The sequence below is a fragment of the Hermetia illucens genome, chromosome 1 (genome assembly GCF_905115235.1).
Source record: "Hermetia illucens chromosome 1, iHerIll2.2.curated.20191125, whole genome shotgun sequence".
Lineage (NCBI taxonomy): Eukaryota > Metazoa > Arthropoda > Insecta > Diptera > Stratiomyidae > Hermetia > Hermetia illucens.
Window position 1 is genome coordinate 37,606,701 of NC_051849.1, and position 16,174 is coordinate 37,622,874.

Sequence of the window (16,174 nt, forward strand, 5' to 3'; positions counted from 1 at the left end):
ACATTCTGTGCGTAAACGCATGCGACGACCCTGCCCCCAAAAAATCCGGACTCATATGGTCGCATGTGATATTTCACAATTTTCCGATAAATTAAATTGGTCTGTTAGTTTGTCTTATCTTTGGAAGCCTTTTTGGGCGTCACCTCTTAGAAGGATTCTAGGAGCATTAACGTTACGAACCTTGAAAATTGATTTAATATTGGACTAATTTAGTCATAAAACATTACTCCAGATTCTGCTGTTTGCTTTTTTTAGCCTGAGGTCCCGTTTTTACTTGAAGCTTTATTAATATTAATTTCCATTCGAAATTACATCTAAAAGAACACTCCTATTTATCTTTTTTCAAATGTTCCGCATTTTTTTATTAATAATCACACGTCCATACGTTTCTCAACTGGTATTAATGATCATAGATTACTCGCAGAAGGAGCTGCAACAGTTTTCTAAGTACAACAATTATGTAAATCCAGTTTGACCACCTGCAGCCGTTCCTGGCTAAGAATTCACGCAACACTGCTGCTATCTTTTGCATAAAGGTTTTTTCACTGCATCTCGATATCAGGTGAATAGTGATGCTCGCTGTCCATGGCGAATCTCCTAACTGTGCTTCCAGATCCTAAGGCACTAATGCATAGGAATTTATCACTTAAAGGTATCAATTTATCGTCGGTTATGTCCTGGGTTAATAGTGGAGACGTAAGGTAACTAGAAATGTTATTTAATATTGTCAGTGCTTTATATGTGGATATATTTACGGGAAATTACATGGTGATCATATTTGTTGGTTCTGATAAAATGCCTTGCGCCGACTGTTAATTGCACCGCATATCATGGGGGATAGAATTCAGTTAATTTTGGTCCAACGCTGCTGGAGTTTTGTCGTTAGTTTTATGTCGCAAAATATCTGGGACGAAAATTCTTAGATCCTAGAAATGCATAGAATTCGTAACTCACAAGAGTGGATGAAAAATGTTTATAGAGCGCTTCAATTTATGGAGGGCTAAGCCTTATATATGAGGGTCAAGCTTTGAGATAGATTATTCTCCCATGGAATTTGAGGGATACCGGGTGCTAAAAGATTTGCGGTCACCCCTTTTTGCTTGCAAGTTATAATTTGCATGAAAGGCATAGGGGCTGAAAAATAAAGCAAAGCAGAGAGAAGTAGTGAAACATTTTGATTGGTTTCCTTTTTGAGAGTAGGGAGTACTTTTTGACCGGTGTTTATTATCGGCCCGAGGTCCTTATTGGCCAAGTAATTCAATAAGCTCTGCAGACGTCACTAATATCCTCCAACTTGCAGTGTTGTCAAAGAATTTTACTCTCTTTGAATTTACCGGTAACTTTCAGAACTCAAATAGCATCCGAAGCGCTGATTTTGCAGGACTCATCAGATTCATGTTTAGGTAGAAGAAATTTGTAGATGATATGCTCTCCACGTTGGTTGAGTATATCAGATGCAGTCACTGCAAGAGGAGGTACAACAACTCCCATAATGATAAAAATAAACCCCCGAAGAGACATGGGTGTTACAACGCTATCAGGTAGAGAAATCACACACAAGAGTGGAACAATCGGCGGAAGTTGGGAACAAACTGGTAATCCAGGTTAGACCGAAAGGGATACGCCAGCGTCTCCAATCAGTCGCAGTTTTTCTTCACACGTAAGACTACATTTATGTCAAAAAACATAAGGGATGGTTAAATTAATTCGCCTCTGTCAGCTACAGTCATCTTACAGTGCCAGGTTAATGGCAAGGTGTAGATTCTTGATTGGTAATTCTCGACATTCTTCGCTGACACAAGAACCAAAGGATCTATTAACGTATGCATCGTTCATTATGACGAGGTTTAGTGAAGTAATTGACCTAATAAAAATGTTAGTGTTGTTAGAGACTGGGAGTTGCTAGATGAAATCTCACTGTTAGTTTGACTACTAACGGTTAATACAAAGATGGCAGCAAAGCAAAACGGATTAGGTGGTCTTTAAAAATCAATTTTAAATGGGGTTCTGATGGCAACAAATGACGTATAAACAAAGATTTTGATGATAATTCTGACTCTGATGGAAACTTTTTCTTGAGTTCTTTCGTTGCAACCTCTCTACCAAACTTCATGTCAATATGCAACATATGCAGCCAGATAGACAGGCAAACAGACAAACAGTAGGATAGACACACACATAGCAGCAGCAGATGTTCATCGGCAACTATGGTAGGTTAAAGAAGTGCTGAAAATAAGGAGGAAAGGTCCTATATTCAAGGGGTGCAAAGTTGACATTGAGTATGTGCATTGCAAAGAAAAAGCCACGTCGACTTTCAGCACCTCCTGGGCGGTAGCAAGTGCCCACTATTTAGGAGAGTCTTAGATGCGATGTAGAAATGAGGTTGATACAAATCCGTCTGAAGGATTATAAGACAGCACATGACCCTCGCAGTTCATCTATAAGAAGGGAGCCCAAGCGGCCATGATCAGTGAGCCTTACCCCAACAATAACAGTGGGCCTTGGGTCACAGATGTAACTAGTGAGGTCGTAGTATGGATTTGTGGAAATCAAATCATCCAAGAAGTGATGGAGTTTCCGCTAGTTGAATGTTTCAAAGCAAAAATAACTGGTATTTACATATACAATTGTTATATGCTCCACCAAGCACGACAATCTCACGGTACGACGAAATGCTAGATGCCAGTTTTGGGCGCAAGAAGAAACCCTAAAATCATAGCGAGTCATTTCAAAGTATAGGCTGTGAATTGAGGCAATCGAACTACTAACACTAGGGGTCGTATTTCACTCGAGGCTTTCGGAACTAAATTGGTATAAAAACCGCAAATGTATTAATTTTTTGAGAGACATACTCAGGGTCAATGACCGATTTGACATATATAAGTAAACATTGGCGAAGAGAATGATTTGATCGGCGAAAAGTTTCAAAAGGGAATGCATTCATTGAGATGTTTTTGAGAGGGCATGATCCCAATGGCACCTTTCAGAAAAGATGGTATAAATGATTAGAACGCGAGAGCAGTTTTCAAGATAGGTGCTCAAACAATTGATGGAACGAGAAAATGGAGAAGTTGCGGATTGCATACTTTCAAGCAAAAAGCGTGTGCAAACATTCTAGAGGAAGATCAGACTTAGGTTCATACGCGATCTGTTGACATAGACTTGAACATGCTAAGAGAAGGGAACAGAGTACACAATTGTTATGAAGAAAATGGTAGGCAGGGGCAAACACTTTTGCTATCCTGCCCGCAATCTTGATATATTCCGCGGTACAGAGGGGAGTGCAGGACATATAGATAAGCGTTGAACACCTTCGACATATCAGCGATATTTGAGAAAGAATTTGAGATTGCCGACGAAATGGTGATAATAGAGCTCTCCGTTTGGATGCCGTGCTCAATAGAGGCTTCAAACTCGCTGTTAAGATTAGACCTGACTGGTTTCTCAGTCTTTTTGAGGCTTGCATGGTAGAAGAAATTTCTCTGCTCAATGAGAAAGTCAAAAACTAGTTTTTCTATCGAATCCTGATAGGTAACACACTATATGGCCTTAATTACTTGATCGAGCTACTCGAAAGTTACCGCTTGGGAAGGACACTTTGGTACGATACGGATGAGGGGCCTAAGTAGGACGCCGTCCTGACAGAAGTACTACGGGGTTGAGTCCCCTCCTGTGGGATGTAATATAAAATGAAGCCCTTGTCCATCCGATGTTGAAGGAAGCCACTATAATTGTTTTTGCTAAAGGCAAATGATGGATTGAAAGGAGATCGCTGCCCGACTAAGGCGCTTTCAACACCCACCGCATTTGCCCAAGAGGGACGACCACAGAAGGTACTCTGAGAGCAAGAAATTGACCCATTCAAGAGAAGCTCCTTAATTCTTCGATCTCCACTAAATTCACAGAAGGCAAAATATAGAATGCGCAGAAGGAGCAATCCGGCCAAGACTCATCGAGAAAAAAGCCCCGACCCAGAGGAACTAACTTTCAAGTAACTTGGAGCAAAAATAATTGAACTGTCCGAGTTTATCATTAGGGTCGCAGGAGAAGGAAAGAGGTCCAAAGCAAAGCCAAAACCTGCCATTCCAACAGTATCATAGGCGATTCAAGTGACACCGAACCGTAGTGTTAGCGACCTGCCAGCAAAGAAAAGAGTCCGAGAGAAAGATGGTGATCTTCTAGGAAATCAGCAAGTGCCTAAGAGGAAAAACGTACAAAAGGAGCTCCGAAGAACGGTATTAAAAGCACGGAAGGCCTATGCCCCAAGTGCAGGGGGAACGAAAATGGTTGATGGACGAATGTCGTTAATAAAAAGGCGAAGAAAAAAGCAAAACTGCGAACTCGTCTAGAGGCAATCGTTATCTCCAGTAAGGGCAATTTGTCTTGTTTGAGCTAAAAAATCTAGTTTGGGCAAAACAGCCGGCTTTCGCACTCAAGTGAGAAGAACGCGCTTGGGGGGAATGTCACAATTTGAGCCTAAAGCATGAGATCTACATACAACATGCAAAGATCTTGACGGAGTCACATCAAGAGAAGAAATATGCACTGCGTTAAAAGAACAACTTAAGTTGTTGGAACTGTAAGGAGCTTCCTTCGTCAGTTTGAGAAAATGTAATACCCCAACATACAACAATGCGACTATCAGTGAAGGCAGCGCAGAGATTATAGTCAGCCAGAAAGGTTTGAATTGGATGGGATGTCTGAACTACCAATAAGTAACTCCCGAAATACGTATATACGAGTAATAAAAATATATTGTAGTAGGAAAACGTACATAGTTTCGTTAAGAGGGAATGCTTTAAAGAGATCTGCTCGGGAGCAGATGAAAATCTATGGGGAGCGCCTACAAAATTGTGATGGGACAGTTGCGAGGACGGCCATCTCCATAGACCACGTGCCCTATTCTCTTGTTGAAAATCATCCAGGGGGGTATTTCCCCAACAAGAGAGGGGTACCGGCACATTTCAGAGATCTCTGAATGTGACGGCAATTCCTGTAGTGACCACGGACGAGCTGTAGGAGATCCGCAGCAGAATAGGTGATAAGCAAGCTCCGGGCGTGAACGGTGTGGCGAACAGAGCCTTAAACTCGTCGTAAAATCCAAACCGGGCATGTTCGCTGAATTGTTCGAAACGTGCATGTCCGAGGGGCACGTTCAGTTGATTTGCATGACTTTGTGCCGTTTCACATGGGTGTATTTCCGCATAGTTCTCAAATTTATGAGTTGATTTACATAATATTAATTCATTTGTACTTATTATGTTAGTGAAAAATTCCATTTGGTGATGGTGTAGCCACCTGTGTATTTAGATCCATTTTTCTGACCTTCCTCATCAATAATTTATATTGATGAAATAGCTCCGTTTGGATTACGGGGTTTTCCTGACCCGAGGTTCCCTCAGGAGTCCGGAGTTAGGTCAATTATGCAATTTCTTGGGAACCCGCATAGTTTTCATCATGAACCTGGTTTTCCCTCTCTACGATCCTGTGGATAAACCTTGCTACCTTGAAAGCGCCGGAACACCTGCAAATCCGCATGACCTAAAGTTCGATTGTTCTAGTTTCAGGGAAGAAAGGGAGTCATCAAGAGGTCTCCTGAAGAACATAGGGCTCCATACTTTAAAACAAGAGGTGTTGGATTTTGAGCGCAATGCGATCACCGCAACTGTGATATTGGGGATACTATAAAAAGGATTGAAACGGTTGTTTCATTTGCCGAGGGCAAGATCAACCCGCAACAACATCAATGCGTTGCTTATATGAGGGCCTTTTTGGCGAAGCAATGCTTTCTGGTCGTTCTACAGGGCAAACCAGAAGGAAAGTGGGGATGGAGGGGGGAAGTAGTTTCTAGTATTTATGATTGCGGCCTCCTTTCGAACCTAAGGCCTAGGTGAGATCGCAAAATTGTCGAAATTGTCACCGAAACTACCTTGGCGATTGCTCCTTTTTCAGAATGCAATGTACTGAAGAACTGAATAGTTGGTTCCCGAAATACAATATCTGCAAGCAACAAAAATTGTTTCCGCCAAAAACGGAGCAAACATTCTTTTACTCCAAATTTGATAACTAGTTCAGTATTTCTTGCTTTACCCGGGAGTCTATTAAAGAAGTACCAGCTGAGAGGAGCATCGCGAAGACCACCCATTCCCGTCCCTTACCGCAGAGAACGTGGAAAAAGTCGAAGATGTCTTGATAGCTTGATGAGTGACAATCATGTATGTAGGCGAGGTCACAAGGACTTCATATGGTCAAAGAATCCTTGAGGACACAAAATGTTAACCGGCGTGCAGAAGAAAAAACGAACCGCAATTTGAATAGAAAATCTGGAAAAGTTCTAATCGGATTGGCGAGCTTTTTGTCATCTTTCGAGACCGTAGGTGAGACCTGAATTCACCAATTTGATCCTGTAACGAAACAACAATTCATGACTGAACGAGCCGTATCACCGAGGCCCAAGAACTCAAACCGTTGAAGTCGGCGGCAATGGTGATGCCATCCATTTTCTGGGATGCTGAAGGAATAATTATGGTGCAATACTTAGCCCACTACTGTAGAACATTATGTATAATGATGTAGTTAACTTTCCGATTCCGGAGGAGACCACGGTGGTCGGTTATGCCGATGATACAGCGTTGGTTGTAGTCTCAAAGCATCTAGAGGATGCTGACTTATACTCTTGCGAATGGTGGGCTGGCACTTGCCATCAAATACAAGTACTTGAACACCACGTTCAATATCCACGACGAATATGACCCTTCCAGGAATAATGCTGAACGTTGGAGGGCCACGGTATACTTGCAGACTACGTATTGTCAGGGTGGTGAGCTCGATCTTGCTTTATGCCACCCCTATTTGGAGAAAGGCATTTTGCATATCATGTAATGCTCATAAACTAAGTCCAGACTACAGGAGGATAGTCCCAAAGGTGTGTTCTTCTTTCGGAATCGCCTCTGATGAACCTCTGCAGGTTAAATTTGGATAATTCGCCCAATTGTCAAAACTGCGAGGGAGTCCCCGAGGACCCAGAGCACATATTCTTCCACTGTCCGAGATTCAGGTACGACAGGGGAAATCTGATACCGGAAAATGTGGTGAGGAGAATGTTAAAATTGCTGGGGATGCCGATACGATTAACTCAATGATCGTATCAATCCAGGGCAAACTACAAAATCGGAAGAGGTAAGGAAGGCGCGGTTACAAACGTCGCGCTAGAGAAGTGAACTAACTCCGCTCCATGATGTAATACCTTATGGTGGATCCACGAGACAGGAGGGAGAGTCGGCAGTGGTTTTCATGGTTAAAAATCCCACACTCGGTCGTGTCCAGGCCAGAGTCTTTTGAAGATTTCCACCTCCTTACAACAAAAAAAAAAGATGGACAGACAGTAAACTGATTTTAATAAGGTTTTGATTCATACAAAACTCAAAATGTCATACTTCAGTTTAAAACAAATTTGTTATTAAAAGTTTTGAATTGTTAATCAAATGTTGCTATTTGATTAATGAAATTTACACTGGAAATTTAAAATCTGATCCAAGAACACGATTTTAACGAATTCCATTGAATTGTCAATATTTCGAAAACCATAAACTTTTTAGTAAGGGCATTTGATATTTTGCTAGCTCCTTATAAGTTGCTTTAACAGCCCTTTAAGTATTATCGTTGACTTTTTTGACATCCAGTATAAGTGGAACCATCGTGTACCCAAATATTGTGTTGCCACTGCTAATTGAACTAAATGAGGACGCAACTATGAAACCCGCTGAGTAGTCGGAATTAATTAGGTCGACTGCGTGTATTTTCTAGGCAATATGGAAGCAGCCGAAAGGAATGCCACAGAACCACGCTAAGATGTGAAAACGGTAGACATTACAGACTCCCCGTCTATGTCCCTCGCGATGGTGTGGATTATCCAATTTTCCTGAAAGTATTGAACTCAGATTAAAAATTATTATTTGAAACTGTTAGGATGAAGACCGTGCCCTGGAGGGAACAGTTAGTTAGTTTAGGTAACTGGGGGGAGCCGCAGCTCCGAGCACTCAGGCCATTGTTAGGCCCATTGTACTATCCCCGTAAGTTGCCTATTCAATGACTTCCCGCCTACGGTGTTCGCAGGCTTTAGCGAATCTTAGAACATTCTCCCGAGGCAGAGAGTGTACAGATTCTTCATTGAAGAAAACCTTGCCAAGGTGTCTTCGTCTGAGATCTGAGGATGCCGGGCAGCTGCAAAAAAGTGCAGGGCCGTCTCCTCCTCCTCCTCATATTGGCTGCACACAGCCGAAACTACTACCCCAATCTTTTCCATATGATAAGGGGCAGTGTCCCGTCAAAAGCCCTACTAGGGTTTTCATGTCCCACTTCTTAAGGGACAACAAAAATGCCGCTCTAGTGGCCCTAGGCTCCTTCACAAGGCTTTTCGCTTGCCGACAAGAGTCCAAATTTCTCCACTCGGTTGCGTGAATCCTTGCAATTTCACCCTTCAGAGTAGACTTGACAGTAGATGGTCGGATTCCAAGAGCTCGTTCTGGCCCCAATATTGTGGATCCAGACCCTCTGCGAGCCAGTCTGTCAGCCTCCTCATTACCGGCGATGTTAGAGTGCCTCGGCACCCACATCAGGAATGTTTCGTTCAGTCGGACATCTTCAGCAGCACCTGATGACAACTCTACACCAACTGGCGTGATATGTTGTTGCCATTTAGTGCTGATAATGCCGCCCGACTGTCGGAACAGATTCGAATGGTGCGACCCCTCCATTTTTGTCGCAGATATCCTTCTGCTGCCAATGAAATGGCATATATCTCCGCCTGGAATATGGTCGTCATTTTTCCGAAGGGTTGGGCCAGTTCTATAATCGGATTCTCCGAGAACACTCCTGCGCCCGATCTATCCTCCATGACTGACCCGTCGGTGAACATTATTAGGTCTCTAATCTGAAAAGACTCATGGCCACTTGTCGACCATTCTTCTCTTTCGGTGATTACGACAGTGTATGTCTTTTCAAAGACGAATCTGGAAACCATATGATCGGTCGGCATCAGGACTAGCCGATGTTTTTCAAGAAATTTCCAGATAGACGCATGACCGTTTGATTGGCGCCTTTCCACGCACCGATGGTATCGAGCCTATATGCGTCATTGGCCGCTTCCCGTTTCACCTCCAAGTGAATGGGGGGTAAATTTAGGATAGCCATTAGGAGTGCTACAGTGTGCGTAGTACTCCCTCTCCTATTCCTACAGCACCAGAGCAATCTGCAGCATTTCTGATATTGTTCCTGGATGTGATGCTTCCACGTTAACTTGGAGTCGAAATTTACTTCTAAGTACTTAACTGTTTGCGCCAGCTAGATTTCGGCCCCTGCTAAGGTGGGTAGCGTATAGCTGCCCCACCTGACGTTCCTAGTGAACATAACTAGTCTAGTCTTCCTAGCGTTCACCGTGAGTCCATTGCGGAGGCACCAGCTGTGGATTACATGCAGAGTTGCATTCAAGCGGTCACATACTGTGTCCGCAAACTTGCCGGTAATTATTACGGCTAGGTCGTTCGCAAATGCTTGCGCGAAGACTTTTTTGTCCTCCAGGAGCCACAGCAGGGTATACATTACCAAGAGCCATAACAGTGGAGAGAGAACCCCTCCCTGTGGGCAGCCCCTGAGACATCCTGCTTCAATAGACGTCTGGTCGACCGATATGTGGATTTTTCTCCACTCTAGCATGTGAAGGATCCAACTGATAAGCAGCGGTTCGATTCCATGCTGTCTTGCCGCATCACAAATTGCCGCGAATGAGGCATAATTGAAGGCACCTTCGATGTCCATGAATGCGCCTAAGGCGTATTCTTTTTCGGACATGGCCTTTTCAATTTTTGCCGTAAGTTGATGGGGTGCTGTCTCCGTGGATTTGCCTTTCTGGTAGGCGTGTTGCCTATGGTGAAGTCGCCACTTAGGAATGTGTGTATCCCTTATGAACCGAGCTACTGGTCTTTCTGCCCTGGAGGGGATAACTGTCTCCCGAAATCCGGGTCACGGAAATAAAATGGAAATTTCTTCTATTTTTTAACATTTAATACCTGAAAACTACTCGATATCAGTTAGAAGTCTAACCCTAACCGGGATATTTTCTTAATTTTCACAACAATGTCAGCGTTATTTCACTAACAAAAATATTTATGAGTAAGTAACTCAATCAAAATTTCCATAGATTGAAGAATAATAGAGATAAGTTACATTCTACCTCTATAGGAACACCATAGCTACTTTCCCAATTCATCTGAATAAATTAGTTTGTAACCATATACACATCCATTCTGTAATAACAAAGCTATCTAAGGCTTAAGACTAAGATTTCCTATTGTATTGCCTAAACGAAAACCAAACAGAGAATGGGAGAACTTTCCGGTAAGGTTTGTAATCAAGTTGACAGTTTTAAAGTTCATGAATTCTCTTTATATCACAATCTAGAAGGTATGCAGATGTGGATCCACCTGGCCCGTAACATGAGAGGGAATCTCATGCCATAGTTTCGGAATTGATGCCACAAATTCCACGGCAAAAAATATGTAACATTGTAATGGTAATGGGCGTTAAGTATAGTGTTTCCCGTTTCTTAGAAATTGGTCACCACTTTACAGTTTTCAAAAGAAGGAACAAGACCTAACGCGGTTCAGAGATCTCAAAATTTAGAAGGTTCTTCTCCGATGATTTTCAGATAACTTTCAATCAACCACAGTACCACACGGTTGTGCTTGAACAATACGAGATGCAACCTAAGGATTATCACCAGCAAAGTAACCGCTTTTCAACCATTCAAATTTTCCCATCTGAATAAAAATTTATGGATATATTGCCACCACATTATCCCATTGCTTCAGATCTCGTCTTCAGTGCGTTGCCTTGAGCGGGGAGTGCATCTAATCGTAACTAACCGACAATCTTTCTAGACACGTCTTTATTGTTGACGGGGGGCTCATTTATTTTGAAAAGAGCTTAATAACGGCCCCAGCGTATAAAAATTGGATTAAATCCCAATCTCATCTAAAAGGTCCAGTTCAAGCGTGTAACAATGTGACGAATTTAACACTTAGCTGGTTTGTTAGCCCCTCAGGGCCACAGGTTGTTAGGTTTGTTTGTACAATGCTAGCAAGTGTTTTACGGATTATGGAATAATGGAATGTGATTTACTTTCATGAGAAAACACCTCCGTTGGAGATTATTAGGCTCAGGTATTAACTGTATTTAACACTCATTTACCATCTGGAACCCGTTCTTTTTATTTGGAAGAGAATTTCCATGGTAAATTAGTTCTAGTTCATCAGCTACTGGAGGGTCCAACTACATCAGGTGGGAGCAAAAGGTACTGCTTCTGTAATAAATACATTTGAAGAATTAGCAAGAGAGCGAATCATTTGTTCTGCCTGAAGGGAAGGGAAGGCAACTGATGTAAGGCGTTAGGGCCTTAATTATGATAAAAAGGTTACTGGTATACTGTACACTTGCCAATATAGAATAAAGGAGTTAAGGGGGTCATCCGATTTTTTTTTTGCATCAATTGTATCTAGATCTAGTGTAGAATATATGGGCAAAGTGACTTTTTGATATTCGGAGTCGTTCGGAAATTATAGTGTTAAATACGTAATAAGTCACATGCCAGATTTATGTCGATCACCGTAATAAAGCGCGTATTTATCGGTCCGAATGACGTTCGAATGACTTCACTAAAAGGACAAGAATTAAAGTCAAGGCTGTACATATGTTTCTTGAAGAAATCTAAGGTTTATGAATTAGATATAGCAGCTTAATGATCAAATAAGATTTTATGGCTAAAAATCACATTCTACTTTTTAAATCTCGAGACTGCATATTGAAAAACGGCTGCCAACATAGCTCAAAATCTATCCAACGAAATTCTTCGAAATTTTTATATGTGTACTTTTTTTTTTGGTGTAGGGTAGGTGAATGCATTTACGCACACAGTGTTGGACTCCCGGATCGGTACGTCTTCAGACAACCAACTAAACACCTCCCCATTGTCAGAGAGCTAGCCCGGAACCGTTTGTCACATTACTTCGGGCTAGTCCCCGAACTTTCCCGCCTTGCGGAGCCTTCAAATCAGGGAATTCCTTTCACCAACGGGAGGGTAGAGGAGAAAGGGAGCTATCAGTTCGAGGAACCCCCTGCCATCCGGTCGAGTTCTATCTTCTTAGTAACGGGAAGGGCCCGAACGTAATGGACAACACGGTTCCACCTGTCAGCAGTCCTCAGCATCTCTTCAACAATGTTGTCTGGAGAGAGATCCTCTGTGTTTAGATAGAGCTACTGACGAATCCCATCCCACCTTCCACAACAAAAAAAGTGTGGTGGGCGTCGTCCACAACTCCATTGCAAAATAGACAATCCGGAGAACGCGCCTTTCCAGTCTTGTGCAGGTAAGACTGAAAACTTCCATGCCCACTTAAAAATTGGGTAAGGAAATAGTCACTCTCACCATGCTTCCGATTCAGCCACGCACCTATGTTGCCGATGAGCCGCGCAGTCCATCTGCCTCTAGTTTCATTTTGCCACGAGAGCCGCCACTCGTCTAGAGTCCGTTGCCGTTCTTCGCGAGCAACCACCTCCCTTGGCTCATCTCCCTTGCGTTTATATATGGCCTGACGCTCCTTAGCAAGAATGGCAACGGGGATCACTCCCGCCATCACCATCACGGCCGGATCAGAGAGTGCGGTACGCAGACCCTACCCGCAAAGCTCCCCGTCTCTGTACCTCTGCGTCGTAGAGCAGGACAGACTGCGTTGAACTCATCAGGAGACTCGTCTGCTATATTTGCCATTAGTCTACTAAACTCCAGCTGCAGCCTTCCTCGCTGCTCCTTTGATTTGCTCAGAAAAGCTCATCTTTGAGTCAAGGGTCAACCCGAGTTACTTTATCGCTGATTTTGACTCGATTATCGACTCGCCGAACGATATGGGTGGGAATTCTCTTTTTAGTCAGGATTATTACTTCGGTTTTTTCCAGGGCAAGGTGGAAATCATGAGTAGTCATCCATCCGCTTATGCATGTTGCTGCAACATGAGCTGAACAGAGTCCAAGGCACCGTAAGGGGTGGGGAAGCGGTTCTGGCGAGAGGTCGAAGGCCTGGTGAGTTTTGATTTTTGGCGGGTGGATTGGAGCGGGAATTGAAGCGGGAATCGTTACGAGGAATGAATTAAGTTAAGTTAAGGACAGTGTGAGTCTCTACCTTATAAACTCGTGTGTATCAGTTGCCACAGAAGTGCTAAAATCCAAAGGAAAGGACTAACCTCGTCGTCTCCCCGGTGTTTCATTTTTGGATATTGTCCTTGCTCAAATTTCATTTCGGATCCATGTAAGGTTGATGTGAATACCGTTGTTATTCCGGTGATCGATGCACATTCTGGAGTTACAATTGTTCCGGTGATATCACAATGCAAACCAAAAGTGTCATTTTCGCAGCCCGATCTTGAAAATCCCCGCGCGCCGTATATGCAGAAGCCACCGAACTCGAAAAGGTTTCTTTTTATTTGAAAAAACTAAGCAGATGAAATGGTCAATTGTAAATTTTGTTTTAAAATTCACTTTGTAATGCTCTGAATATTTTCTTTTTAGCGCGGAATCATCCTCAACGTAGCTACACACCACGCCGAGCTCGGAGTGATTGCATGTGAACATTTTTTTTTAAAATTATTTTTGTTTGGAGCTAATTTTTTTCCTTTAGTTTTTTTATTATTTTTTTTCTTTCTACTTTCTTTGATTTTGATTAATTTTTTTTTTATTTATTTTTTTTTATTATTTACAATTTTTCTTTTATTTTTATGTATTTATTTTTTTAGAGTAAATAGTACATCATGATTTTTGAATAATTTTTGATTGATTTGAGGGCTTCCTCCCTCTCTCTTCCTCCTCGATCCCACAAAACCTGCAAGGGACATCCTCTAAAAGACGAAATTGCCTGAGGATGTCAAGGAAGGGTTGGAACCCCAGGGGCTGCCCCTCATTCAAGATCTGAGGCAAGAGAGGCAATAATCGGGACTTTGATCCGTCGTGGATGTTCCCCCCCCCCCCCCCTTGATGGCGGCACTCGGGTCCGGAGACTTACGGCTCCACGCGCGGTCGAGCCGTTTTTAAACACAAAACCTTATTAAAATCGGTTTACCGTCTGTCTGTCTGTCTGCCTGTCGGTCACACGCATTTTTCTCGGAGACGGTTGTAGCGATTGGCGCCAAATTTGGTAGAAATGTGGGAACTGTGAACGCTCACGCATATAGTGAGTTACATAGTTTTACGTCGAATTTAAGGGGGGTCCCCATACATGCGATTAATGCTTTTCAAGGCCAGTCTTAATTTTGACATTTGTTGAAAACGTGGGGAGTGCGGGGGGTTGAAAGCGATCATTTTTTTTAACGAACCCATTCTTAGAGACTACCCAACTGAAAAATCTGAAAAAAATCAGGGGGCTGCCACTATATGGTGCCTAGGTTCCGAAATACCCTCCATATCGATACCTGTTCAAATAAAGTTAATAATAGGACATTGCTATAACTTTTAGTAATTGACAGGAAACCCCACCCCCCTTCAGTTCACCTTAAAATCACAAAATTTTTCAGCAATGTAGGCTACAGCATAGAGCATGATCCTGCCAAATCGCATTATTACTAACAAAGTTATACTAAGTCAAAACTGTCGCTCCTCTGCAAATTCAAGACTATGAATGTCAATATCACTTGAAAGTGGATATTTTCACATAATATATGCATATTTTACGTGCTACATGATAATGGGACAAATGCACCCTCAAATCTCTTTATAAAAAAAATACACAAAACCTTTCATACCTAAAGCGTCTAGCTTCCGTTTTCACGACATGTTTTTTTTTATTTTCCAATTTTAGCCCGCGTTCTGGTTGTTAGGCTGTCGCGAATTCCTTGTGTTATCTATTTTGAAATCCGGTGCGGACCCACGTATATAGACACGTTGGTTTTGTATTCATGACAAATGAGGGATCAAAGAGCTCAAAGGACCCCCTCCCCCATATTCCCGAGCCTGGCTAGCACAGAGGGGTGCAAGAACGTGTCGACCGAGCACTTTGATGGAGGTTCAATCTTCGCGGGTGGACCTTCACGGTCAATTTCGCCAACTCTTTTGGTTTCTAGGATAGCTCTGCCCTCTAGATCATTGTCGGCCACTAAGGATGATCGTATGATCCTCCTGCTTCCCTGAAGATCATTACACCCTCTAGTGTGGCAGCAGAAAAACACCTTTTTATGGAGGTGGGTGTGTAAATTGCTCTGTATTTCAATAATGAACTATGCCATCAGGCTGGAAAAATTACGACGCATGCTCAAGATATTAGCAAATATTGTATATAGTGAAAAATTCGTATTTCTGTCTTTATCCAGTTCTTCACAAAAAATTTCTAAAAAAAGCGAAAAAAACGGCCTTCACACGGGATGACCCCCTTAAGAACAAACAGTCTCTAAACAGATTACTGAGCTTTGGAGCACCTTTAAAAAGCAATACTATGGTAATATACCCTCTCGGACTGTGAAAATGTTTCTTTTATCGTTGACAGTGGCGGTTTCACTAATCACAACGAACATGAATGGAATCTTGTTAATATGGAAACCCCCTTCGTATTGCCTGTTCTTATTAAGGTTTTCTGTAAAACAAAACTTTATTAAAATCGGTTTACTGTCTATCTGTCTGTCTATCTGTCCGTCACACGCATTTTTCTCGGAGACGGTTATAGCGATTGACACCAAATTTGGTAAAAAGGTAGGAACTGTGAACGCTCACGCATACAGTGATACATCCTTTTAGTCGAATTGGGGGGGGGGGGGGGGGGTCCCCATACATGCAAGAGGGCGGTGTAAATTTTTTTTTCATCAAAAATGGTCACGTGGGGCATCAAATGAAAGGTCTCGGTTAGTACTTTCCAAAGCCGGTCTTAGTTTTGACATTTGTTGAAAAGGTGGGGAGTACAGGGGGTTGAAAGTGATCATTTCTCAGAAACTATACCAACGAAAAATCAGGAGTCAGCCACTATATGGTGCCTAGGCGCCGAAATACCTTCCATACCGATATCTGTTCAAATATAGTTAATAATAGGACATTGCTATAACTTTTAGTAATTGACAGGAAAACCCTCCTTAAGTTTATCCCAGAA

General features: G+C 42.5%; 1 long non-coding RNA gene across 1 annotated transcript; it reads right to left on the minus strand.

Annotated features, from left to right (window-relative positions):
• Positions 1-384: 384 nt before the first annotated feature.
• LOC119647194 lies at positions 385-7,435 on the minus strand. Its single transcript, XR_005248809.1, has 3 exons — positions 7,247-7,435; positions 766-926; positions 385-705 (listed from the first exon to the last, which is right to left on the minus strand). It is a non-coding gene; the product is annotated as an uncharacterized LOC119647194 (long non-coding RNA).
• Positions 7,436-16,174: the final 8,739 nt, after the last annotated feature.